Source organism: Oncorhynchus masou, chromosome 15, assembly GCF_036934945.1.
Source record: "Oncorhynchus masou masou isolate Uvic2021 chromosome 15, UVic_Omas_1.1, whole genome shotgun sequence".
NCBI lineage: Eukaryota > Metazoa > Chordata > Actinopteri > Salmoniformes > Salmonidae > Oncorhynchus > Oncorhynchus masou.
Window position 1 is genome coordinate 42,446,126 of NC_088226.1, and position 27,700 is coordinate 42,473,825.

A 27,700-nucleotide genomic window follows, 5' to 3' on the forward strand; every position below is an offset into this window, starting at 1 on the left:
GAGCCAAATGATGTGGTTCTTTTACGTGAACGGAGCCAAATGATGTGGTTCACCGAAAAGACTGGAAATCTCCATCAGTGTGCATGATCCCAATTCTAGCCACAAGACAGCTGCAATAAAAAAAGAAAGAAACCTCTTGTGGGTAGTGTTCAAACGATTACGTAATGTCTTAATGTCCCTTCGCTATTATGTCCTTTCCCCCCACTCCCACCTGTCCAAAAGCCTCGTACGAACCATCGCGAGATCAAGATAGTTCGTGCCCACAACAGAACGTAAGCTTACATTCTTTCCAAATAGAATGTAAACTCGCGAGATCAGGAGGATTTGTAAGAGGCTACCTGTCCAATACAATGTTGAGTGAAATCTATGTACAGTAATATGTAACATTTGATGGTGTCAGGCTACAATGTAATGTTCTACTGTGTTATGATAATATTTGACGGTGTGTGTTGGTTAACTGTATCACTCTACTACACCCCACAGTTTGACCATCTTCCAAGCTCAATTTAACCCAACGATTTTTCTACAGTGATCTGGTTCTGGGATGATCCATATTTTGAATAGGGGAAGGTTCGTTTTGTTGAGATCATTGCCACAATTAAATTGAGCAGGAGTGGAATAAAATACAGATTCTATGACATTATGTTCATGGCATTTTGCAGAATCAACGAGAGAGAAGTCCCATGCGCTGTGCTCTTCAACTGACATTTAAAAAAATTATCCGCTGCGAAAATACCTCTCAGATTATAGTTTAACCTGCAGAATTTTAAGCAAAATGGCGACAGTGTAGTGGATGGAGGACGAAAAACGTAATGTCAAGTGTAATGACAAACGTTCCAATTATTATTGTTTTCTGCATTGGGAAGGTAGGTTTCATGCTTCTATAAACACGTCTATAGGCAATTGATTAGTATATTGACGTATCGGGTGTTGTCATGTTGATAGGTTCGTGGTAGCTCTTGGTTTTATTGGGCAGGGAACATAGCGGGGACACACTGGCACCATATTGGCATAGAGATGATTTAACGCAAGACACTGGGCTCGACATTCATAATCGACCGTATCTGGTGGATTTGACTGCCATTCACAAATGTATGCACTCCATTGTTTAAGTACTGACTGTATTGTTTGTTTTTCAAAAGTTTTTTAAATTTAACCTTTATTAACAACAGATTCTTATTTACAATGACGGCCTACCGGGGAACAGTGGGTTAACTGCCTTGTTCAGGGGCAGAACGACAGATTATTACCTCGTCAACTCGGGGATTTAATCCATCAATTCTTCGGTTACTGACCCAACGCTCTAACCACTAGGTTACCTGCCGCCCGCTACAGTAGTTGAGCACCATTCCAAAAGTGTTTAGTTTCTTTTACTAAATATATTCTTTCTTGTTTCTGTGGCCTACTCTGTAGGAATGTAGCCATTTTCACATTTCCATAAATTCATAAAATGTTTGGGAATGAAGTAAAGGCATTTGTGAAAATTCTATAGCAATATAGAGTGGGAAAGCGGCTGTGCATTTGGACAATTAATAGACACTGCCGTAAATAAAACCTAATAAAAACACCTGTCTTGTCCAGTACCAGAGTCTACCCTGACCAGTGAGCCATAGCCAATCAGAGCTACATGAGGCCTTTATGCAAATAAGCCATTTGCCATACTGGCCTGCCATAATTTACTTTGAACTGGACTGTGTTTTTTTACAGACAGTTGCAACAGCATAACTTTAGATCATTAGAATGCATTCGCCAAAAGCCACAACATGAACCAGAATGGATTTCTGCAAATATGTAGCACTAGCGTCTTCTCATATTTGGAAACGTATTGATCAAACAACCATGAAAAGGTAGGCTTGCTTTCCCTCAGTTATGCTCATCAATAACAACAAGATCAACAACTAATACTAACAAGAGTGAGATGAGCTAAACTCTAACGAGGGAACATTGGATGAACCCTCTGAAACCTTTTCAGCTAGTTGGCCGTCAAAATTGCACTTATAAACAATCGGGAATGGTGTTTTTCTGTAGCTTGCCTGCCAATGCATGCTTATCCTAACGCACGTTTTGACAACTGAATGGGAATTTGCCTGCATGCCCATTTGATCGATACCAAATACATTTGATTGACAACTAAGGGTGTGCTCGTAAATTGCCTCCAGGGTGTTAGAGTGGGCTCTGTGTTCGTAAATTCAGAGCATTGTCAGATTGTCTGCTGGTAAATTGAGAGCGTTTCGCTCTCCGAGCGCACACTGCACTATTGACACTGGATGCTCAGGCCCGAGGTGTAGGGTTGATCGGAGTGTTCCTCACAACGGCAGTCAATCACCCAAGCTAACTGGCTAAAGGTGGTTAGCTTGCTTGCGACTTCCAGACACAAGTGAGAGAACACCTCACTCTTGACCATTTTACTCACCCTAGCAGAGCTGGTTAGACCGTTTACATGTTATCTAGAGCGTTAGTGACTAACTGTGCTGCACGGAAAAATGTAATAACTTTTTTTGCCGACGTTTACAGGTCATATTCAGCGGGTGTTGAGCGTTCATAAATTCAGCAGTTATTCTGCGCTCTGGCACACTCAAGACGAGAGTGCTTTGAAATCAGAGTAGATAGCCAGAGTGAATTTACGAACGCAAGAGATATACTAACTGGATAACAGTCGTTCAAGTTCAGCATAGCTAGCTCAGCATAGCGATTCAAATTTCTTGCCAGCTAACCAAATGACACCTGTATCTCTAGCTGTAGCCACTGAAACTATATGAGGGAATAAGTCTCTCACTCATCCACTCCTCAAATGACATGACATCCTCCCAGCAGCTAGCTAGTTAGCTAACGTTAGGCTCCGTGTTTTTAACTTGTTAAATAAACAGATACAGTAGGCTATGAGCCACATTATGACTGACTTGTGATCATTGCCCTTACTAGTTTGATTGTAATTGACATTCCCAGCCGTAGTTACATTGTGTCCCGAATGGGTGGAGGCAGCAAACAAAGTACCAGGCCAACTGTGATTTACAACCTGATAGCAATATTTGTTGGACTACTTATATTAATCATGCATTGAACTGCATCCATTTATTCAGCCAACAATGTCTTACTGTACATCATGGATTTTTTTGTCAAATAGAACCTATTTTTAAAACCTCTTATGAAGTTGATTTTATAGCATAAACTGGGGATTTGATATCTTGGACTAATATTATGACTGTTTGTTTCATACCTGCAGAGTAGTGAAAACGCTGTCAGTTCCACCTTAAAGTTCTATTCTAGTCTAAAACATTATTTTGTTCTGCTGTCATGTAATAGCCTACACTCATTGAATACTAATGATAGAATATCATACAAATCAAGTCCTATTTGCATGTAGTTCTATACATGTCACTTTGCTCCACTGTGTCCATTACATTCCAATATCTGATATGCGTTATATGAGGAGTATGTCTCTGAATGCCCTGCTGTTTTCTAAACCATTGTTTATTGACACATATTTTCTAGAAACAGATTCCTGCAGTTGCCTACTTTAAGGACACTGACATCTTTGCACTTTGAAGGGCATCTGCCACAGCAACTGCTAGGATATAATGAATTAGGCCCACATTAAGAACACCTTTCAGTTGGTAGGTATGGGAGTAACGTACCCCAATTACACTATACCTGAAATACATGCAAATGCCAAAGCATTTATAATATATTAGAATAAGCTATGATTATGACATAAATCAAATTATATTTACTTTATATGAAACTTGATCTACATTCTGGCTTAAGACACACACCGCAAATTCCTTGTAAACTGATTTCACAGTTTGACTCAATAAATCAGATTGACTAGGCAAGTTAACCGCAAATTGATTTTATGTTACTTAACAAGGTCAAATATTTTAACCAAGCCGCCAGAATTCCCAGAATGCACGGCATAGCAAAACAGTCATGTTTACAGAGGCGGCATCACAATTGGCATGCTATTCCCTATATAGTGCACTACTCTTAGCCAGGGCCCATAGGGTTATGGTCAAAAGTAGTGCACTATATAGGGAATAGGGTGCCATTTGGAACACATTCTGAGTCTGTAGGCACTCATACTGCTATAAATGAAGAGGCCAGGGACTACTTTAATGGGAGTACACTGCCCTGATTTAGCAGCTGCAGAGAGATAAGATTTGAGTACTCTTTAGGAAGGATATAGTACTAAGAACATTACATATAGAAAGAAACTATTAGTGGCAAAAGGAAATAAGGGCAGAAGGATTGAATGATGTGGCACACATTGACAATATTTTCTTAGTACAAACCATTGAATCTTGTAAATGTCCTGTTGAAGCTACTTAAGTAGCCAACACTGCCATTGAGGGAACACTTCTGTATCACCTTTATCATGCAAGTTATGATACTGTGTTACATTAGTGTATGAATATATCAAGAAAATGTTTATTTCTTTATTACAGGTGGGTTTTCAGAAGACCGTAGGGTGGAACCAATGGTTTGTAATAGACTGGTAAGTAATGACTGCTTTGGAATCATCTATTAGTAAACCATAAGCATTAGGGTATTCCACAATGCTTTTTACATTTGTATCACAAACCATTTTTGAGAAAGTCTTGATGAAAGGGGCCGTTTTAGACCTATACATGCCTCCTGTAAGATCTTATGATCCGTGAACCGTATATGATACAGACAACATCTTGGTGTCAATTATAAGGACACAAGGCGAGACCCAGATGCAGACGGTTTGAGTCTTTGATATTTATTAATCACTCCAAAAGGGGTAGGCAAGGGAATGGTCGTGGACAGGCAAAAGCTAAAAACCAGTTCAGAGTCCAGGAGGTACAGAGGTACAGGCAGGCTCGGGGTCAGGGCAGGCAGAATGGTCAGACAGGCGTGTACGGAGTCCATAAAACAGGCAAGGGCAAAGAAATACAAGACGAACTGGCACAGAGAGACAGGCAACACAGGGATAAATACACCAGGGAAAATAAGTGACACCTGGGGGGGGAGACAATCACAAGGACATGTGTGACAGTCAATATACTCCTTAAAGTGTGCTACAGTGTGCTATAGCATGTGGATTCTGAAATACCTTGCTGACAAGGTACAAATCTGTTGTTCTGCCCCTGAACAGGCAGTTAACCCACTGTTCCTAGGCCGTCATTGAAAATAAGAATTTGTTCTTAAGTGACTTGCCTAGTTAAATAAAGGTAAAATAAAAGAATTACAAATATGAATAGATCAGAACAACCTTTTTTTGATTTAGCTTATTTTTACACATTGTTTTCAACAATATACTATTTAAATACATAACATTTCCAGAGTGGGCTCAGTGGTACTTATAACTAAATGACCCATTGTATACATAGAAATGTACATTATAGGTCATTTAACCAATCACAGCCATCCTTTAGGATTGCACGTTCAGAAAATCACCAGTAGAACGAGTTCCCTTTGAATCCTTTTACCATTCACTGTGTTGTTGGTGCTCATAAAATGTATCGTCAGAACTTCAGAATTAGAAGAGAGCCCACTCTGGAAATTGTATGTACTTGTAGACTATTTAAAAATGTATATATATATTTCACCTTTATTTAACCAGGTAGGCTAGTTGAGAACAAGTTCTCATTTGCAACTGCCACCTGGTCAAGAAAATGCAAAGCAGTTCGCCACATACAACAACACAGAGTTACACATGGAATAAACAAACATACAATCAATAATACAGTAGAGAAAGTCTATATACAGCATGTGGAAATGAGGTAGGATAAGGGAGGTAAGGCAATAAATAGGCCATGGTGGAGAAGTAATTACAATATAGCAATTAAACACTGGAATGGTAGAATGTGCAGAAGATGAATGTGCAAGTAGAGATACTGGGGTGCAAAGGAGCAAGATAAATAAATAAATACAGTATGGGGATGAGGTAGTTGGATGGGCTATTTACAGATGGACTATGTACAGGTGCAGTGATCTGTGAGCTGCTCTGACAGCTGGTGCTTAAAGCTTGTGAGGGAGATAAGAGTCTCCAGCTTTAGTGATTTTTGCAATTCACTCCAGTCATTGGCAGCAGACAACTGGAAGGAGAGGCGGCCAAAGGAAGAATTGGCTTTGGGGGTGACCAGTGAGATATACCTGCTGGAGCTGCTATGGTGACCAGTGAGCTGAGATAAGGTGGGGCTTTACCTAACAGAGACTTGTAGATGACCTGGAGCCAGTGGGTTTGGCGACGAGTATGAAGCGAGGGCCAGCCAACAAAAGCATACAGGTCGCAGTGGTGGGTAGTATATGGGGTTTTGGTGGCAAAACGGATGGCACTGTGATAGGCTGCATCCAATTTGTTGAGTAGAGTGTTGGAGGCTATTTTGTAAATGACATCGGCAAAGTCGAGGATCGGTAGGATGGGCAGTTTTACGAGGGTATGTTTGGCAGCATGAGTGAAGGATGCTTTGTTGCGAAATAGGAAGCCGATTCTATATTTAATTTTGGAATGGAGATGGTTAATGTGAGTCTGGAAGGAGGGTTTACAGTCTAACCAGATACCTAGGTATTTGTAGTTGTCCACATATTCTAAGTCAGAACCGTCCAGAGTAGTGATGCTGGACGGTCGGGCAGGTGCGGGCAGCGATCGGTTGAAGAGCATGCATTTAGTTTTACTTGCATTTTAGAGAAGTTGGAGGCCACGGAAGGAAAGTTGTATGGCATTGAAGCTCGCCTGGAGGTTAGTTAACACTGTGTCCAAAGAAGGGCCAGAGGTATACAGAATGGTGTCGTCTGCGTAGAGGTGGATCAAAGAATCACCAGCAGCAAGAGCGACATCATTGATGTATACAGAGAAGAGAGTCAGCCCGAGAATTGAACCCTGTGGCACCCCCATAGAGACTACCAGAGGTCCGGACAATAGGCCCTCCGATTTGACATACTGAACTCTATCAGAGAAGTAGTTGGTAAACCAGGCAAGGCAATCATTTGAGAAACCAAGGCTGTTGAGTCTGCCAATAAGAATGTTGTGATTGACAGAGTCGATGAATACGGCTGCACAGTAATGTCCCTTATCGATTGCGGTTATGATATCGTTTAGGACCTTGGGCGTGGCTGAGGTGCACCCATGACCAGCTCTGAAACCAGATTGCATAGCGGAGAAGGTACAATGGGATTAGAAATGGTCGGTAATCAGTTGGTTAACTTGGCTTTTCGAAGACCTTAGAAAGTCAGGGTAGGATAGATAGGTCTGTAGCAGTTTGCGTCTAGAGTGTCTCCCCCTTTGAAGAGGGGGATGACCGCGGCTGCTTTCCAATCTATGGGAATCTCAGACGATACGAAAGAGCGGTTGAACAGGCTTGTAATTGGGGTTGCAACAATTTCGGCAGATCATTTTAGAAAGAGAGGGACCAGATTGTCTTGCCTGGCTGATTTGTAGGGGTCCAGATTTTGCAGCTCTTTCAGAACATCAGCTATCTGGATTTGGGTGAAGGAGAAATGGGGGAGGCTTGGGTGAGTTGCTGTGGGGGGAGGGCTGTTGATCGGAGTAGGGGTAGCCAGGTGGAAAGCATGGACAGCTGTAGAAAAATGCTTATTGAAATTCTCAATTATATTGGATTTATCGGTGGTGACAGTGTTTCCCAGCCTCAGTGCAGTGGGCAGCTGGGAGGAGGTGCTCTTATTCTCCATGGACTTTACAGTGACCCAGAATTTTTTACATTTATTTTTACTATTTTATTTTATTTACTATTTTATTTTACTTTTTTTATTGTTCCAAGCAATATGTCATAAAATGAACACAATCTAAAAGGGCTGGTTTAACTTATTCATGTTAATATTTTTAATGTTGAATAAATTCATGTGAAAATGTGTATTTCAGAATCTAGACATACTCCACATGTTAGAGCAGACAGTGGCATCATGCCCACATTGGGCACACAGGCACATGCCCCCTGGAACACTGACTGGACAAGGCTACTCTAGTGTGTGCAGTATTGTCGGTGGTGAAAGAGAACACACACAGCGTAGAGTGACTTACACAGCATTTGATTTGAGCTGCCAATAATGTATTTTAGCTGCCAGAGGTAAGTTCGTAAATTAATTTGATCAAGCTGTGTAGCCTATTGATTCTTTCTTGATGAATAATTAAAACATGCGTGGATTGTTTCTCTGTAATACTAGCCACCAATCAATTCTTATGAAATTGACTTTAGCTAGCCAGCTAGATAGGTTCCATATCTTCCAACCTCATCACTAGCTACCAAGCCATTTCAGATTATAAATCAAGTTAGAGTAGCTTGTTTAATTATCTTAACTAAGATTACCTATGCAGAAAAATATACATATTTTTGTATATAGAATTAGGGATAATGATTATGGGTTTATATTTCAGGAAAAAGCTGTTTCAGGTGTTTGAACAATGCAAAATTCTCCAACTTCCAGAAGGGGGCACACCACCCCCTTCCATCCTAATGTACTTCATACCCCTTCTAAATTAATAGGTGCATGACACCACTGAGAGCACACTATAATGACTATAACGACAACACGATGTTGTTTGTGTCATCAACGGATCATAAGGTACCACAGGAGGCATGTATAGGTCTAAAAAGGGCCTAAAATGGACACTTTCATCATGATGAACATCAAACTAACTTTTGTTAATCAATTGCACACAATGTCCAATCACAATTTGACTTCCGCTCTTAACCTCTCTGAATGACACATACATATACAGGTTTTTGGAGTGGTGCTGGCACACTGGGTGCCCGGGGAGTTGTTGTTGTGGGGGGGGGGGGGGGGGGTTCAGGTCCTTGATCAAGGGCACAGCATCAGGCACTGGAATCTAGTATTTGCTTTTAGCAACCCTTTGTTTGCCAGCTCACTTGCAACCCTCCGATTTCTGGCTGGCCTCTTTAACCGCTAGGCTATCTACCGTCCATGATTGTCATCATAATTTTCTATAAAATGGATTGTGATACTAATGTAAATAGCATGTCAATCATACTTCCTCCCAATGAATTTTCAATGTGAGAATTGCCTCAACAATCTGAGATATCATAAATATTTTCCGCTCCTGCTGGCATGGAATTGCCCATTAGTAAAATTTACAGTACCAGTCAAAAGTTTGGACACACCTACCTATTCCAGGGGTTTTTCTTTATTTTTACTCTTTTCTACATTTTAGAATAATACTGAAGACATCAAAACTTTGAAATAACAAATATAGAATCATGTAGTAACCAAAATAGTGTTAAACAAATGAAAATGTATTTTATATTTGAGATTCTTCAATTACTACCCTTTGCCTTGATGACAGCTTTGCCCCCTCTTGGCATTCTCTCAACCAGCTTCATGAGGTAGTCACCTGGAATGTGCATTTCAATTAACATTGCTCTTTGGTAAAAGTTAATTGTGGAATTTATTTCCTTCTTAATGCATTTCAGTCAGTCAGTTGTGATGTGACAAGGTAGGGTTGGTATACAGAAGATAGCCGTTTTGGTAAAAGACCAAGTACATATTATGGCAAGAACAGCTCAAATAAGCAAAGAGAAATGACAGTCCATCATTACTTTAAGACATGGTCAGTCAATCCGGGAAAATGTCAAAAACTGTGAAAGTTTCTTCAAGTGCAGTCTCAAAAACCATCAAGTGCTGTGATGAAACTGGCTCTCATGAGGACTGCCTGTTGCAGAGGATACATTCATTAGAGTTACCAGCCTCAGAAATTGCAGCTCCAATAAATGCTTCACGGAGTTCAAGTAACAGACACATCTCAAAATCAACTGTTCAGAGGGGATTGCGTAAATTAGGCTTTCTTTCATGGTCGAATTTCTGCAAAGAAACCATTACTAAAGGACACCAATAAGAAGAAGAGATTGGCTTGGTCCAAGAAACACGAGCAATAGACATTAGACCAGTGGAAATCTATCCTTTGGTCTCCAAATTGGAGATGTTTGGTTCCAACCGCTGTGTCTTTGCGAGACGCAGAGTAGGTGAACGGATGACGCGTGTGTGGTTCCCACTGTGAAGCATGGAGGAGGAGGTGTGATGGTGTGGGGGTACTTTGCTGGTGACACTGTCTGTGATTTATTTAGAATTCAAGGCACACTTAACCAGCATGGCTACCCCAGCATTCTGCAGCAATACGCCATCCTATCTGGTTTGCGCATAGTGGGACTATCATTTGTTTTTCAACAGGACAATGAGCCAACACACCCCCAGGCTGTGTAAGTGATGGAATGCTACATCAGATGACCTGGCCTCCACAATCACCCGATCTCAACCCAATTGAGATGGGTTGGTGTGAGTTGGGAAAAGCAGCCAACATGTGCTCAGCATATGTGGGAACTCCTTCAAGACTGTTGGAAAAGTATTCCAGGTGAAGCTGGTTGATGCCAAGTGTGCAAATCTGTCATCAAGGCAAAGGGTGGCTACTTTGAAGAATCTCAAATATTTTGATTTGTTTAACACTTTTTTGGTTACTACATGATTCCATATGTGTTATTTCATTGTTTTGATGTCTTCGGTATTATTCTACAATGTAGAAAATAGTACAAATAAAGAAAAACCCTTGAATGAGTTGTTGTGGTCAGACTTTTGACTGGTACTGTATACGATTGTATTTTGTGCTGAACTAAGTATTAACCATAACTTTGCATACCTGTATAAATGTAGCTATTATATTCAATTTAAAAAAATTGAACAAGTTATGCATGATTGATAATATTTATATGAAGGAAAGGGATTTGAACACACAATAATGTGAATGCGTTTTGTCGAGATGTGATAATTATGAGGCACAGTTCTATCTCTCCAAACATACTGCCATAATACCTGAAGCTGTAGCTCAGATGTATGAACAGTTCTTATAATATAGCTGGGTGTTATTAGATTTATTACAGCCTGAATTTAACATTTATTAAATTGAAGAAAAACTGGCCTACACAAAATAATACCCCATAATGTCAAAGTGGAATTATGTTTTCAGAAATGTTTACAAACTAATAAAAAATGAAATGTCCCAATGTCTCGAGTCTATTGCAAGCCTTAATAAATTCAGGAGTAAAAATGTGCTTAAAAAGTCACACAATAAGTTGCGTGGACTCACTGTGTGCAATAATAGTGTTTAACATGATTGTTGAATGACTACCTCATCTCTGTAACACACAAATACAATTATCTGTAAGGTCCCTCAGTCGGGCAGTGAATATCAAACACAGATTCAACCACAAAGACCAGGGAGGTTTTCCAATGACAAAAAACAAAAAGCAGACATTGAATATCCCTCTGAGCATGGTGCTGTTATTAATTACACTTTGGATGGTGTACCAATACACCCAGTCACTATAAAGATACAGGTGTCCTTCCTAACTCAGTTGCCAGAGCGGAAGGGAACCACTCAGGGATTTAAAACAGTTACAAAGTTTAATGGCTGTGATAGGAGTAAACTGAGGATGGATCAACAACATTGTAGTTACTCCACAATACTAACCTAAATGAGAGAGTGAAAAGAAGGAAGCGGGTACAGAATAAAAAATATTCCAAAACGTGTCATGTCTGCAATAAGGCACCTAAGTAAAACTGCAAAACATTTGGCAAAGAAATTCACTTTATTTCCTGAATACAAAGTGTTATGTTTGTGGCAAATCCAACACAACACATCAAGTATGGTGGTGCCTGCATTATGTTATGGGTATGCTTGTCATTGGCATGAAGTAGGGAGTTTTTTTTAGGATAAAAATAAATGGAATAGAGCTAAGCACAGGCAAAATCCCGAAGGAAAACCTGGTTCAGTCTGCTTTCCAACAGACACTGGGAGACAAATTCACCTTTAAGCAGGACAATAACCGAGAACACAAGGCCAAATATACACTGGAGTTGCTTACCAAGATGACATTAAATGTTCCGGAGTGGGCTAGTTACAGTTTTGACTAAAATCGTCTTGAAAATCTATGGCAAAACCTGAAAATGGTTGTCTAGCAATGATCAACAGCCAATTTGACGGAACTTCAGAATTTTGAAAACAGTAATGGGCAAATATTGTACAATAGGTGTGCAAAGCTCTTAGAGACTTACCCATAAAGACTCACAGCTTTGATCACTGCCAAAAGTGATTCTAACATGTATTGACTCAGCATGTGAATACTTATGTAAATGAGGTATTTCAGTTTCAATCAATTTGCAAAGATTTCTAAAAACATGTTTTCTCACTTTGTCATTGTGGTATTGTTTATAAATGGGTGAGAAAAAAATCTATATATCCATTTCCTGGAGTCAAATGACCAAATTGCCCTCTACTGGTGGAATGTTAAAAATATTTTTCAGAAGTTCCAAATTAGTAATCATTATTTAAGTTTGTTATATATCAGTCTTCTGTAATGTATATAAAGTGTAATATTGGGATGCAAACTCAAAATTGAATACATTTCATCTCTATATCTGACATGGTACAGGTGTCTTCTTTTTTTAAGCCCATAACCATATGTGTGAGGTGTATACTTTTGTTTCAAAATAGATTTGTTAAAGACTAACAATAAATACTCTGATTTAGAACGCTGCAGTAAAAGGTTCATCCATTTTAAATTCAGGCTGTATCGCAACACAACGTGGAATAGGTCAAGGGGTATGAATACTTTCTGAAGGCTCTGTGTGTGATCTAGTAATATTGAAATGAATATTATATTTTATTTTATGGTATGTTTGATCTATATCCCAGGTAATGTGATCTACTCATAACATTCACAATGTTCCCTGTTGGTCCCCCACAGGGACTATATAGTGCATCATGTGTAGAGAGAGGGCCCTGGCCCCTAGCAGGTCTGCTGGGGTTTTGACCCCTAACCTCACTGGCCACTCCAGTAACACAGGCCTGTTGAAGTGTTTCTACAAATCCAGCCTCTCGGGCTGTTGTCCTCCAACAGCTCTGTCAGGTTACAGAGCGTTCCCACCACTAAGGGGCACACTATGATCACTAATGCTTGGACCCCTTATTCAGAGGAGTTGAATCACAAGCCTCGATGAACAATGGCCCACAGCATAAGCAAGCATTATAGAAAGCACCTAATAATAAGTGATTCATTACTATTTTTGATTTGTCATTGCAGTCTATCATTGTAAGACAGGTATTTGTTTGACAACAGTGAAGGCAGTCCTTACAAGACGATCCATTTTGTTCCTTCTCAATATTTCAGAGAAAACTGATGGACACTTCCTTGTTTTCCATACTAAATTAAACTCTTTCTAAGATGTTAACTGTATACAATGTTTTACTTATGACTGAAATAGATACCTCTTCAGTATGTTGAATGCACATAATATTTACAGGTACATTTAGTGATTTTTCAATCATTCGTATTTCCATTCTGTAGCAATAATGTAATCCACAAAATGATGTGACCACAAAATGTAATCCAAACGTAACCACATGCTAGACCACAGACAAGAAGGCCAAGTTGGAAAATACATGTTTGTAAATGCTTGGGCAGATTCCAGGATCGATCCGACCAAGGCCGCAAGAATATTCTATTGATGTAGAAGCTATTCACTCATTGAGCGCCAATTAACCAAAAATGTAAATCCTCTGTCTGTATTGATTGAAAGGATGAAGTCAGAAGTTTGCCACTACATTAGTAACAAGGCAGCTGGACCGTTCTGTGATATCTATCAAGGTTGTGGTCATCCTCATTAAATTGACCATTTATTCTTTAGTTTGATGTGATATTTTAGAGATTTGAGTGTAGGGGTACACAGGTTAGCTACAATTATGCTGATGCTAAGGTTTATATGGGTACAGTGAATGAAGTATGGCATTCTAAATCTACCATTATACCTATGGGTAGTTTCATCGTGATTAACCTTCCTTTCTCTCCTCTCAACCATCTCAGGGAGACAAATCCTCATCCAATCAGCTCCTTCTGGACACGTTCTGCTCATCTATATTTATAAATGACCTTCAGAAGGATAGATCAGGGACTTTATTTCATTTTATGTTTTTGAAGGATTTTTTTGTCCTTTTTAGGACAGTGCAAATGCTCCCTTAAACTAAGTCCTGTTCTGATTTGAGTATTCACTTCTTAAGAGGGGTAAGACGTCCACACAGTCAGCTGTCCATGCTAATGCTGCTGTACTAAACTGCTGGAAACCTCATTATTCTGAATGCAGGGAGGTTCTATTATACATTCTAATAAAATTGCATTGAAGGACTGTTATCTGGTAAATGACAGCATCCTACTCAGATCTTTGGACTTAATATGTGATAGTATGAAGATAGGAGTAAAAATAGATGTTGTTTTCCTCCATTGGTACAGTTATTCTTTATCACTTATATAGAATGAAGTACACAGTACCTTGCTGACTCACAGTTCAGTCTTCTAGTGTTTCATAGTGTGTGGAGTCTCTGCCAGGTGAAGTGCTGTGTCCAGTCCACCGGTGTTGTACAGGACAGGAAGGTTGCAGCAGAGCCATCTGTTGGTCTCGGTTGGTATTGGAAGAGGTTCACATACATGTGATCAGGTTACGGTGATATACCTCTCACGATACAAATCTGTCTAGTGCGCCCATGTGAGTACAACAGTCATTGATTAATGTTAATACCAGTACTCAGTTATCTGATGACTTGAGGTAATTGACAGTTTGGTAAATCTCTGCTTTATTGCTTATAGCCTGCTCTATTGAATTAAAGATGCATAGATCTGAAAAGACATGTAGTATGTAAACAGAAACTGATGAAGGGTGTGTGTCTTACAGATATGCATGTTCAACTGGGTTGACATGAATGATTGATAGTAATAAACTGAATTGTTAAGAGAGGGAAATATTTTGAACAAGCTCTATGTTACAGTTTCGAAAGACTCACTCATGTTTGTCTTTGATAGTGATTTAACGGTAATAAACTAATAAGCTGAGTCGTCAGAGTTGAAAATGTGTTGAGGGCTTCAAGATCAGGTGTGCATTGTGTGTAAACCTAATGCTGTTGGTGAAAACACTGCCTGGGGAACAGCAGAGTGGGAGTCTTTGAAAAGTCAACTTGAAATGAATCCCGCGGCTTCGGTTAATAAAAGAGAAAGTTAGTGAGAAGAAAATAACAAACAAACGAATGAAATAAATAAATAAAAGGAATGGAAGATCAAATAATTTTTCACAAAATCCTTATTCTGTGGATGTTTTTTTCTGCATGTGTACACACTGATGCAATCACTCTTAAAGCAGCATAATAATACATGAAGTTATATCGTCATACCACGTATTAGCAATAGATGCCATAAACCCCTGTATATAATTCATTCATCTACATTCAAAAGCACAGATTACAGGTTTAAGAAGACCACTTACAGTGGTATTTAGTACAGTTGTAACGTTGCCACATCCCGTAATATAAAAGATAAGATCTCAGAACAATGGGGGATCATTCACTCCTAAAAAAAAAGGAACATTTGTGAACCTCTTTGATTTGATCTGATTTGTTTTGATCTGGAGAGGAGAGGGGAGTTAAAAAGAGAAATCTCCTTAACCCCCTCCCCCCCCCAGGCCTGACAGGCTGTGTTGAATAATACACATGCTCAGGAGGTGGATATGGGGAGTGTGTCTGTGTTGAACCCTCGCCTGTGATCAGTGGCTAAGGGTTAGACCATATATGCCAGCCCTCCCCACCTCTCCACGGTGTACCTCCATTGATAAGATTATATTAATTGGTATGAATAGAGAGGGCTTTCTTCTACTCTCCTCCACCTCTCCTTGTATACATTTACCATTATACTCATTAGCTTCCCCAGTGCGGTGCCTCCCAGCCAGCTTCCCTTCTCCTCCACATCCCCCTTGGGTCTCCTGGGAGGCAATTTGCATCTCTCCATGGAGCCTCTCTGGGGTTATTGAGGAAATATTAGCCTCTTTTCTTCCCCGGCCGACCCTTTGATTTATTTGGAGGCTGGGCTGATGGAGTGGCAGTCCCATGTTAATGACTGGTCCTGGTATAGGACCCCTGGTGCAAGGCCACTCCTTGATCCACGCAAGAAAGGTGCAATTGACAACCATGACTGAATATTCATGTTACGTTTGTGTGTTTGTCTCTCGGTGTGTGTGTGTGGGGGGGTGGTATGTGAGTGTGAGGGTGATGTGTAGGTGTGTGTCTGTGTGTTTCAGTATGTGTGTATGCACAGCTTAGATAGGTGGACCTTGAGAAATGACAAGAGGGAATCCCAGTGATGTCAGGGTCAGTGCGTTCAAGTTGCTCAGTGTCTCTGACCACCCATTTGGTTTGATTAGACAGGTTTCTGTTTGCTTACTATGTATCCCTGGCTATATCTAGGTGTATTTTATTATGTTATTGCTTTCTTTGGAATGGGAAAGCCATATCCCTTCCTTCTAGCCAGTGGAACAGTTCAGGCCCAGTTGTTATTAATGTTGTGAGATGTTGCAGAGAATTTGCTTATTGGTTATGGGCCTAGCTAGGACTAAGAACCACATCCCCACTTCTGGTCAGCCATATAGTTTAGCTCAGCTGCAACACAGTAGCAATGTAGCAACACTCTAACGCCCTGATAGATTACACATTATTTAGCTGGAGAACACACACATTGCTGGAAGAATTTTAAAACGGCAGAATATATATTGGACAACACACATATTTAAAAGTCAAAAGTACTTTAAATCAGGACAATGTTCTGTTTAATTGATAATGATAAATCAATTGAGTTTGGGTTGCTTTGTACTATAGCAAGCTAGTGAGAGGTCCTTGGTATACCCTGTTCTGCCTGATCCATGCTTGCCATGTACTCTGTACGACTTACGGAGCCAGATATTCATATTATGTTTTTAAAGAAAGGTAATGAGAGGTGTTTCATCCTGATGTGTGCAACGCTTGACATTTCTCCAGATTTAAGCGTACTGATGTCTGCTCACTCGGCAGAGAGAGAGAGGAGCCTGTCCTCCGTTTGGAGAGAAGTTTGACACTGACTTCTCTTTCATGTGATTGGTCACGTGTCTGTCTAAAGCAAAGCGGTAGCGACAAAGTTTGATTGGCCTACATTTTTGGGGGATTCCATCTCAACCAAAAATGACAGGGTGCAATCTGAGCATGCCCAATCATAATCATAGCAACTGTATCATGCATATACCCCCAAACTATTTATATATAGTAAGCTCTAGAGTATATGGTAATCATCACATTTAATAAAAGCCAACATCCATACTACAATTTTTTTTTTTTTTTTTTTTTTACAAAAGTAGCATAGCTACCAATGCAATCTCTACATCTAAGTGTACATCACATATTCAAAACAGGTGAATGAACAGCTCATGCATATTGTCATGAAGGGGGCAACAAACACAGTAATAAATGGAAATGTGCCACTTTCAACAGGCATGAACAGCACTGCACAGCTTGCCAGAACCAGCCAAGTAGATGAGTCTGGCGGCAATGCTTTGGTTAGTGAGTCCTTTCCTCTCAGTATTGGGTGGATTGGTGTGCGTGTATCTAAACAGAGCAGATATGATGTTTATGAGGCCATCTGTCTGCTAGAGTGTTCACTGTGTTTGCGTCCCGAATGGCACCCTATTCCCTATATAGCGCACTACTTTTGACCAGGACCCATAGGGGCTCTGGTCAAAAGTAGTGCACTATGTAGGGAATAGGGTGCCATTTGGGACATACACAGAAACAGCTCCTCTGTGGCCACTGGCCCTGGCCTCCTCCTCAACGTGAGAGAGAGAACTCATTAAAACCGTCACATGAATGCCTGAGAAACCTCATACCTCTTTTTTTCCCCCTTCTCCTCCTTTCTCCTTAAAAAGGAGAGAAGTTTAAAACTAACAAAGCCCAGGGAAATCCCCATCAGACATCCCTCCCTTAATCCATTTAATTTTGAAAGGTATTGTTTAAAGCTTCAAAGTTTATATCGTTTAATCCCCCCTCTAACACTACGGGCAGCAAATGAGGCCGTGTCAGCGGTTTGAACAGATATAATCTCCTCCACACAACAGAAAATCCTCCTGCTAGACAAGGTTGCATAGGTTCCCTGTGAACTCAAGCGTTTGATGTTGCTACCTGCTATTGAACATGACTTCTGTCTTAACCCAACTGTCACTCGCTCCCTCTCCTCTTTTATCACTCCCAATGTTCTCTCTACACCTTTTTTTTCCTCAGTAAATCTACCCATCACAGCCGTTTCATTTATTCTCGTCTGTTTTTTGGATAGTGGGCATGGGAAGGTTTGGGGTGAGGGGTGAGAGGGTTGTGTGTTTTTTTAGTCATGCTTCTTAGTGTTCTCTCATTGAGAGAATACGTGTCCACTCGGTTTGGACTGACCGGACTTTTATTATTTTGGTAAGTGAAATTCGGTGCTTGCTCTCAGAGCATGTATCTGGCTAGTCAAATTTGAGAACATTGCTACAACTTTACGTCACTATTGCCATCGTTGTGTGTGTAATCAGGGTTTCTTTCTAGCTGTTTTTGTTATTTTTCCATAGAAGAGAAAGAAAGCTCGAGGCATGTTCTATTATTCTGTTATACAACGGGTGGGTCTAATCCTGAATTCTGATTGGTTAAAACCGCATTCCAGCCGGTGTCTATTCCACAAGTTACCACCGGCTAAATCTATGATGTTAAAATATCTATTTACTCTGTTCCATTTGACTGCGCAATCTACTGTCTCATCAGCCCAGCCAGGCACTTTATAAACTTTATAAAAAGTATCTAGACATTATCTCACATTTCTTTTAGACTAACATTTCATTTTCAACAGCGGAGATTTGTATAAACCTTGCTGTCTGTCTCCGATATTTGCAACATTGTTTCAATATTCAAATTCAATCTTCAGCTGTCCCATAGTAATGAATGTGTTGGGAGTCTGGACAAGACAGACAGGCAGGCAGCGTTTCTCAGCCAGTCAAAATCATGAATCAGCTGGTATCATTTTGGTATCATATATACAAAAAAAAGGTCAATTGAAAAAAGGTCAAATGAAATTAAGTGTAGCAGGTTTGTAGTCTTTCCAGCTTCAGTTTGAAGTGATTGTGTTAGCTGTGTTTTTGGCTAGCTCCTCTCTGAACAACAGTGTCCTATGCAGGCGAAATTGCGCCTCATTAGCTCATTGTTATGGATGTATCCAAATAAATGTCACTAGAAAACAGCTAAAACAAATGCAAATGCTGCTACTTTATTCTGTCCATAGTTCAAATCCAATTTGATTTGTCATATGCACCGAACACAGCAGGTTCGGCGCATATTGTAAGGTTACTCACAGCAGGTTACTTACAAGCCCTTAACCAACAATGCACTTTTTAAGAAAATAGAGTTAAGCAAATATTTACTAAATAAAGTAAAAAATAAAATAAAAAGTAACACAATAAAATAACGAGGCTAATAGCAGGGGGTACCGGTACAGAGTCAATGTGTGGGGGTAAAGGTAAGTTGAGGTCATTTTTACATGTAGGTAGGGGTAAAGTGACTAAGCTTAGATAATAAACAGTGATTAGCAGCAGTGTAAAAATAAAAGGGGGGGGTGTGTCAAAGTATATAGTCCAGGTTGCCATTTGATTAATAGTTCGGCAGTCTTATGGCATAAGGGTAGAAGCTGTTAAGGAGCCTTTTGGACCTGGACTTAGTGCTCCTGTACTGCTTGCCGTGCGGTAGCAGAGAGAACAGTCTATGACTTGGGTGACTGATAATTTTTTGGGCCTTTCTCTGACACCGCCTGGTATATACAGTCAAAAGTTTGGACACACCTACTCATTCAAAGGTTTTTCTTTATTGTACATTTCTACATTGTAGAATAATAGTGAAGACATCAAAACTATGAAATAATACATGGAATCATGTAGTAACCAAAACAGTATTAAACAAATTCTGGGATTCTTCAAAGATGCCACCCTTTGCCTTGATGACAGCTTTGCACACCCATGGCATCCTCTCAATCAGCTTCACCTGGAATGCTTTTCCAACAGTCTTGAAGGAGTTCCCACATATGCTGAGCACTTGTTAATTGCTTTTCCTTCACTCTGCAGTCTCACTCATCCCAAATCATCTCAATTGGGTTGAGGTCGGGTGATGGGGAGGGCAGGTCATCTGATGCATCACTTCATCAATCTCCTTCTTTGTAAAAAAAGATGGCGTATTGCTGCAGAATGCTGTGGTAGCCATGCTGGTTAAGTGTGCCTTGAATTCTAAATACATCACAGACAGTGTCACCAGCAAAGCACCATCACACCTCCTCCTCCTCCATAATTCACAGTGGGAACCACTCCTAATCGCTACTCCTAATCCATGCTTCTTAGTGGGAACCACTCATCCGTTCACTTACTCTGGGTCTCACAAGGACATGGCAGTTGGAACTTAAAATCTCAAATTTGGACTAATCAGACCAAAGGACTGATTTCCATCTGTCTGATGTCCATCATGTTTCTTTGCCCAAGCAAGTCTCTTCTTATTATTGGTGGTTTCTTTGCAGCAATTTCAATCATGAAGGCGGCAGGGTAGCCTAGAGGTTAGAGCGTTGGACTAGTAACAGGAAGGTTGCGAGTTCAAACCCCCAAGCTGACAAGGTACAAATCTGTCGTTCTGCCCCTGAACAGGCAGTTAACCCACTGTTCCCAGGCCGTCATTGAAAATAAGAATTTGTTCTTAACTGACTTGCCTGGTTAAATAAAGGTAAAAAAAAATTAAAAAGGCTTGATTCACTCAGTCTCCTCTGAACAGTTGATGTTGAGATGTGTCTGTTACTTGAACTCTGTGAAGCATTTATTTGGGCTTTAATTTCTGAGGCTAGTAACTCTAATGAACTTATCCTCTAATGCAGAGGTAACTCTGGGTCTTCCTTTTCTGTGGCGATCCTCAGTTTCATCATAGCGCTTGATGGTTTTTGCGACTGCACTTGAAGAAACATTCAAAGTCCTTGACATTTTCCGTATTGATTGACCTTCATGTCTTAAAGTAATGATGCTCTGTCGTTTCTTTTGACTGGTATTGTAGGTCCTGGATTGCAGGAGGCTTGGCCCCAGTGATGTACTGGGCTGTAGTGTACATCCCAGTACATCGCTTGCTTGCTAGTTGGCTAGCTAGCAAGCAAAGGATAAGAACGTTGCCAGCCAGTATGCCAATGGAACATTCAGAACGAACGACTGGGTCGCTTCTCAATCAACCACACCGATAGAACAAACAACCAGCTAGCTTGGTAGCAATCCTAGATTTGTGTCAGGACTATATCTTGTGGAAGAATGAAATAGTATGAATAATTTCATCAAAATAACATTTGTAATGAAAATGGGTCAATTGGTATTTGAATATGTTGGTAACCCTTTGTATAAAAGTGATAATGCCCTCGAAGCTGGTGTAGGACATACAGTGCTTTCGGAAAGTATTCAGACCCGTTGACTTTTTCCACATTTTGTTACGTTACAGCCTTTTTCTAAACTGCATTTAAAAAATCCCCCCTATTCAGTCTATACACAATACCCCATAATGACAAAGAAATGTACATACATTTTCAGACCCTTTGCTATGAGACTCGAAATTGAGCTTGGGTGCATCCTGTTTCTATTGATCATCCTTGAGATGGTTCTACATCTTGATTGGAGTCCACTTGTGGTCAGAACAATTGATTGGACATGATTTGGAAACTGCACACCTGTCAATATATATGGTCCCACAGTTGACAGTGCATGTCAGAGCAAAAACCAAGCCATGAGGTCGAAGGAATTGTCCTTAGAGCTCCGAGGCAGGATTGTGTCAAGGCACAGATCTGGGGACAGGGACCAAAACATTTCTGCAGCATTAAAGGTCCCCAAGAACAGTGGCCTCCATCATTTTTAAATGGAAGAAGTTTGGAACCACCAAGACTTACTGCAGCTGACCGCCCACCAAACTGAGCAATCAGGGGAGAAGGGCCTTGGTCAGGGAGGTGACCAAAACCTGATGGTCACTCTGACAGAGCTCCTCTGTGGAGATGGGAGAACCTTCCAGAAGGACAACCATCTCTGCAGCACTCCACCAATTAGGCCTTTATGGGAGAGTGGCCAGACGGAAGCCACTCCTCAGTAAATAGCACATGACAACCCACTTGGAGTTTGCCAAAAGGTACCTAAAGCACTCTCAGACCATGAGAAACAAGATTCTTTGGTCTGATGAAAACCAAGATTGAACCCTTTGGCCTGAATGCCAAGCGTCAAGTTTTTCTTTTCTTTTTTTTCACCTTTATTTAACCAGGTAGGTTAGTTGAGAACAAGTTCTCATTTACAACTGCGACCTGGCCAAGATAAAGCATAGCAGTGTGAACAGAGTAAACAATAAACAAGTCAATAACACAGTAGAAAAAAAGAGTCTATATACATTGTGTGCAAAAGGCATAAGGAGGTAGGCAAATAATTACAATTTAGCAGATTAACACTGGAGTGATAAATGATCAAATGGTCATGTGCAGGTAGAGATACTGGTGTGCAAAAGAGCAGAAAAGTAAATAAATAAAAACAATATGGGGATGAGGTAGGTAAATTGGGTGGGCTATTTACCGATGGACTATGTACAGCTGCAGCGATCGGTTAGCTGCTCAGATAGCAGATGTTTAAAGTTGGTGAGGAAGATAAGTCTCCAACTTCAGCGATTTTTGCAATTCGTTCCAGTCACAGGCAGCAGAGAACTGGAAGGAAAGGCGGCCAAATGAGGTTTGTTGCGAAATAGAAAGCCGACTCTAGATTTGATTTTAGATTGGAGATGTTTGATATGAGTCTGGATGGAGAGTTTACAGTCTAGCCAGACACCTAGGTACTTATAGATGTCCACATATTCTAGGTCGGAATCATCCAGGGTGGTGATGCTAGTCGGGCGTGCATGTGCAGGCAGCGAACGGTTGAAAAGCATGCATTTGGTTTTACTAGCGTTTAAGAGCAGTTGGAGGCCACGGAAGGAGTGTTGTATGGCATTGAAGCTCGTTTGGAGGTTAGATAGCACAGTGTCCAAGGACGGGCCGGAAGTATACAGAATGGTGTCGTCTGCGTAGAGGTGGATCAGGGAATCGCCCGCAGCAAGAGCAACATCATTGATTGCCTACCAATTGGTTGATGATATCACTGGAAACACAGGTCCTGTGTGGCTCAGTCGGTAGAGCATGGCGCTTGCAACGCCAAGCGTCGTGGGTTCTATTCCCGCTGGGGCCACCCATATGTAAAAGTAGTGGCCCCAGCCGACTTGTAAGTCGCTTTGGACAAAAGCGTCTGCTAAATGGGATATATTACTGAGTAAAGGGTCTTAATACTTTTTTATTTTTCATACTTTTGCAAAGATTTATTTAAACCTGTTTTTGCTTTTCATTATGGTGTATTGTGTGTAGGTTGATGAGGGATTTTTATTTATTTTTTAAATCCATTTTAGAATAAGGCTGTAATGTAAAAAATGTGGAAAAAGTCAAGGGGTCTGAATACCTTCCGAATGGACTTCGTCTCGGACCTAACAACACCCGTGACAATTTATCCTCAAAACACCGGCTTAAAGTGCAGTGTCACTTAATTCATACATTCTTCTGAACCTTTGATTACTGCGTCCAAATAATAAACATTCAGAACCCATTTTAGATCATAGGCCTTTCAGTTATTAATAGATCATTTTTTAACCATAACGGTGGTGGTTGAGTCCCAAATGACTTGCTATTTCCTAAATGGTATATGGCTCTGATTAAAACTAGTGCACTATATAGGAAATAGGGTGCCATTTGGGAGGTAGCCAGTGACTCATGCATATCTTCTAATTAGAACCATTTGAGTCAAATACATATATATGTCTTGTTACTCTAGCAGCGGATGACATTGTTTGGTTATCAAAGGCTTTCTGTAAACACATTATAACGATTCAGGCTGACAGGACTGAGTGTGTCTGTTTAGGATACAGGCATACATAATCACACCGAATCAGGATACAGGCGTACACAATCACACCCCAAAAGAGACAGTGGATGCCATTATGATAGTTTGTCACCAAAAGGTAATGACCATCTGGATAATAAATATTCACTTAATCAAGCCAAATGTCATGGATGAAACTGTCCACTTTATTCCCTTTGTGAATGCAAGCACCATTGAATGTATTGTCAACTAATATTGGGAGCTCTAAATTTACAATAGTTACTGAATAGCTGTAGTTGTCTGAACCTTAACACACACACGGAATCTCGCACGCACGCACACACACACCTGACTACAACAGACTATTATTATTACTGCGAAACACTGCCCCCTAATCCCCACTTCCCCAAAATACGTGTAAATACTGGACTATAAATTGTGCCTTCCTGTATTATACTTGTGCTAAAAGTTTATTCTGTTTTACCGAGCCATTTACTTTATGTTTGTATTCTTATCTTTTATTATTTACTATTGTTGTTGCATTGATGAAAAGGAACCTGCAAGTAAGCATTTCTCTGGACTGTGTAATGTATACCATGTGTATCCTGTACATAGGAGTAATAAAACTTGAAACTAGTGAATTATTTCCATAGACTATTAGGAAGGTTGTAGGCTACACTAAATGTTTTGGGCCTTTCTCTTGTGTCTTTGTATGGGTCTGTGTGGGTAAAGGTGCAATCTGTGGTATTAACTATTGATTTTTTTGAAGTATATAACTTCTAAATGCCTCAAAAGCTTACCCCATCCTTTGCCAAAATATAAGGTGTATCTTGGTCTATGTGGTACAGTAGACTTTAGACTACTCTCCAGAATGTGAACTGAACCAAACCTTTCCTCCTCGCTGTGGAATTGTGGCTGAACAACACTATGCTCTCCTCTCCTTGGGACTGTGTCAGGCTGAATCTCTGCCTGTTTGTTTTGAGCCGTGGGCTTTGATACTCTTCTCACACTTGAGAGGCGGCTTCATAAATTCCCATTGTGTCAAGTAAATCAATAGTTCCCATTAGCTGAGGAAGTTGTGGAGCTGCTGCAGCACTTGCGGGGCCACGGCCCCGCCTGGTTCAGTTGTGGGTTTTCTCTCCCGGTGAAGGTGGAGGCATAGATATACTGCATGGGGATGGGTGGCTGTCTGTTGATCCATCCAGACAGCTCTAGCGGTTGAACTGGTCTGGTTGACTGGTCCCAGTTGGGGAGAGGGAATTCCCTTAGACACCCAAAACTCAAAGCCTTTAACACTGATTCTCTGCTGATGTTAAGCCTGGCTCTTTCTTTGTTTAATGACGTTTCAGGCTGTTCACGTAAGATTTGAGCCATTTCAGGGACACAATATGATTGATGTGTCTATGAATGGAGCGACAGAAATGTTTTCTTTAGTTTTGACACAAAATTGAAATAAAAATGTTTCATCACTGTAATAAATGTGATATACACTGAATATACAAAACATTAAGAACACCTGCTCTTTCCATGACATAGACTGACCAGGTGAAAGCTATGATCCCTTAATAATGCCACTCCACTTCAATCAGTGTCGATGAATGGGAGGAGACTGGTTAAAGAAGAATTTTTAAGCCTCGAGAGAATTGAGACATGGATTGTGTGTGTGCCACTCAGAGGGGGAATGGGCAAGAAAACATTTTTAAGTTCCTTTGAACAGGGTATGGTAGTAGGTGCCAGGTGCACCAGTTTGTGTCAAGAACTGAAACACTGGTGGGTTTTTCACACTCAACAGTTTCAAGAGTTCCCTGTGTGTATCAAGAATGGTCCACCACCCAAAGGACATCCAGTCTATGGCAGGCATTGGAGTCAACATGGGCCAGCATCCCTGTGGAGCGCTTTTGACACCATGCAGAGTACATGCCCCGACGAATTGAGGCTGTTCCAAAGGCAAGGAGGGGGGGGCAACTCAATATTAGGAAGGTGTTCTTAATGTTTTTTACCCTCAGTGTAGTGTATTTTGTCGACAGGTTTTGGTGTAAGATCAAGGGTAAGATGTTCTAAAGTTTGAAATGCTTTTCTACAATGCTTTTAAAGACATTGGGTCGCTGAGACAAGCTGATTATAAAATATCTCAAAGGTTTATGTATCTTCAGGGAATACAGAAAAATTATGATAATATGCAATTATCGCCTCACTGTTTTTCCTGCAGTAACCTCAAGATGAGGTGCTATACGAGTGTTACTGCAAGTGCTGATACACCCAGAACCAAAAGGATTCAAAGAAAGAAAAATCCCAGTGACATATTATACATATCTGGGAGGTCTTTCATCAAGTTTTTTTTTATTTTTAATGCATTCAGTAGAATTTGGCTGAACACAAAGCTTTTATTTAAGAATGTTCTAGAACATAATGATTACTGAACATTCTCGCATATACAGTATACAGTTTCCCCAGTCTTGGGGAAAGATGTAGAGCTGGATTAATAGTAATACATCTCATAGAAAAGATAGCGATCGATCTACCCATACGACTTAAATGCACTTAAGCCTATAATCATTGTCAATAGCTTCTGGCAATGCAAAGTCAGCCTTTTTCACATGAACTAAATGAAGTAAATGAAAGGAAATGCATGTTTTAAAATGGCATTGCTGTTGAACCCTAGCTGCTTGCTTGTGGTTGTTATATTTGGAACAGAAAGAGGGAGAGTCATATTGTATGCTAGTACCAGGGGTGAAAGTAGATTTAATTTCTTCCCGGTAGGTGACCTCTTATGTATGCACGTGCATAATCCAATAATTACATATAGAATCCATCATAATTCAATAGGATCTCTGTTGTAGTTGTAAAGATGTGTCATTTAACTTTTAAAAAGTATGACTTATTTTATCCTCTCGAGGTTTCTTCCTACGTTCTGGCTTTTCTAGGGTGTTTTATCCTAAGCCACCGTGCTTCTACACCTGCATTGCTTACTGTTTGGGGTTTTAGGCTGTGTTTCTGTACAGCATTTTGGGACATCAGCTGATGTAAGAAGGGCTTTATATTATAATTGTGATTGATTGTGGCATAAACACAACCAGTCAATTCAAAGGACTCCTTTACTAGGCTACCCGTGCACGCCATCCACTCGCAACCTACAGTGACGAATGGAAAGAGGCCTCCGTTACAAAACACCACAGACTCTAATGACATTTAGGCGATAATCATTAGTCCAGAATGTATGCTTCCACTGCTGTCCATGCACAGCTCAGTGTCGGCCATTCATCTGTACCTTGGCAAAATGTCGGTGTTCTCGTTGAACCACATCGCATTTTGGAGTGCAGGCTATACCACCCGTTTTCAGGTCCATTCCTGAATTTTTCATGCCTCTGACATGTGATAGCCTACTGATAAATATGGGTGTAATAGCCAACAGTTTTCTTGATATTTTGTTTGCATTATTGTGATAGGCTCATGATTTACCGGTACGGCATACCCCCACAAATTATTTTGCTGGGACCCCGTACCGGACCGTACTGCCTTACTTTCACCCCTGGCTGGTACTGCTGCTAATGAGCCTCTAAATGTAAAGCTGTAATCATATTCTGATGGATTTGCCACCCTGCTGTTCAAGGGGGGTAGCAGTGACGTTAGCTTTAAATGCAGAGCGTCTTTTCTGCCTCTCCCTCCCTGCTAACCCAAGCCCCTACAGTAACACTACAGCAGATGGAGGGAATATGGTGCTCGGAAGGTTTTACCTCAGAGGTGGTAACAGTGAAGCCACTCATTAACACTGAATTTACCACTTCGTTAGCGACGTAGCTTCCTGTAGAGAGCAGCCAACACTGGATCATGTCAAATCCACTGAGCATACATTGTGGACTACACTACGGTTTATTCCAAATGGCACCCTATTCCTTATAGTGCACTACTT

General features: G+C 40.5%; 1 protein-coding gene across 2 annotated transcripts in view; it reads left to right on the top strand.

Annotated features, from left to right (window-relative positions):
• Nucleotides 1–701: 701 nt before the first annotated feature.
• LOC135556268 (zinc finger protein 644-like) overlaps nt 702–27,700 on the top strand; it is a 53,963-nt gene continuing 26,964 nt past the window's right edge. The window contains exons 1-2 of one of the 2 annotated variants that reach the window (XM_064989331.1): nt 702–866; nt 4,443–4,492. The gene's annotated coding sequence lies outside the window, so the exon portion shown is untranslated. Of the gene's footprint in view, nt 867–4,442; nt 4,493–7,972; nt 8,049–27,700 lie in introns of those variants that run through there. The other variant, XM_064989332.1, reaches the window with a different exon arrangement.